General features: G+C 36.0%; 1 protein-coding gene across 1 annotated transcript in view; it reads right to left on the reverse strand.

Annotated features, from left to right (window-relative positions):
- Positions 1–1,285, reverse strand: part of MORN2 (MORN repeat containing 2) — a 35,588-nt gene that overhangs the window by 21,594 nt on the left and 12,709 nt on the right. The gene's annotated exons all lie outside the window — the stretch shown is intronic.

A 1,285-nucleotide genomic window follows, 5' to 3' on the forward strand; every position in this document is an offset into this window, starting at 1 on the left:
AAAAAAAAAAAAGAAATGTCAAGTGTGTTCTTCCCTTTTGGTTTTCTAATTCCAGGTCTTTGCACGTTTCATTATAATACTTTGCTTTATCTTCTCAAGCTTCCTTTTGAAATCATCTGTTCAGTTCTTTTATTTCAGCACTCTTTCCTTTTGCTTTAGCTACTCTATGTTCAAGAGCACATTTCAGATCATCTCCTGACATCCATTTTGGCCTTTTCTTCCTTTCCTGTCTTTTTAATAACTGCTTTCTTCACAAAAGATGTTCTTGATGCCATCCCACAATTCCTCTGGTCTTTGGTCATTGGTGTTCAATGCATCAAATCTGTTCTTCAGAAGATCTCTAAATTCAGGTGGGATATAATCAAGGTTGTATTTTGCCTCCTGTGGACTTAAATTTTTCTTTAGCTTCAACTTGAACTTGCATATGAGCAATTGATGATCTATCTGTTCCACAGTCAGCTCCTGGCCTTTTTTGATTGATGATATTGAGCTTCTCCATCACCTCTTTCCACTGATGTAATCAGCCTAATTTCTTTGTATTCCATCTGGTGAGGTCCATGTGTATAGCTGCTATTTATGTTGTTGAAAAAAGGTGTCTGCAATGAATAAATCATTGGTCTTGCAAAATTCTATTATGAATTATCTGGTGTCATTTCTATCACCAAGGCCATATTTTCCAACTACTGGTAATTATTCTTGTTTCCAACTTTCACATTCCAATCACCAGTAATGATCAATACACCTTTATTGCATGTTTGCTCAATTTCAGACTGCAAAAGTTGGTAAAATCTTCAATTTCTTCATCTTTGGCTTTGATGATTTGTGCATAAATTTGAATAATAGTAGTATTAACTAGTCTTCCTTATAGGTGTATGGATATTATCCTATCACTAGCAGCACTGTACTGCAGGATAGACCTTGACATGTTCATTTTGACAATGAATGCAATGCCATTCTTCTTTAATTTGTCATTGCAGACATAGTAGATCATATGATTTTCTGATTCAAAACAGCCAGTACCAGTCCATGTCAACTCACTAATGCCTAGGATATCAATCTTTATGTGTTCATTTTTGACAACTTCCAATTTTCCTAGATTCGTACTTTGTACATTCCACATTCCCATTAATGAATGTCTGCAGCTGTTTCTTCCCATTTTGAGTCGTGCCCCATCAGCAAATGAAGGTCCCAAAAGCTTAACTCTAGCACTACTGAAGAAGAAAAACAAAGTAGGAGGTCTCACATTGCCGGATCTCAAAACCTACTATACAGCCACAGTAGTCAA

The sequence above is a fragment of the Orycteropus afer genome, unplaced genomic scaffold (assembly GCF_000298275.1).
Source record: "Orycteropus afer afer isolate SDZICR_OR568_19922 unplaced genomic scaffold, OryAfe1.0 scaffold00131, whole genome shotgun sequence".
Lineage (NCBI taxonomy): Eukaryota > Metazoa > Chordata > Mammalia > Tubulidentata > Orycteropodidae > Orycteropus > Orycteropus afer.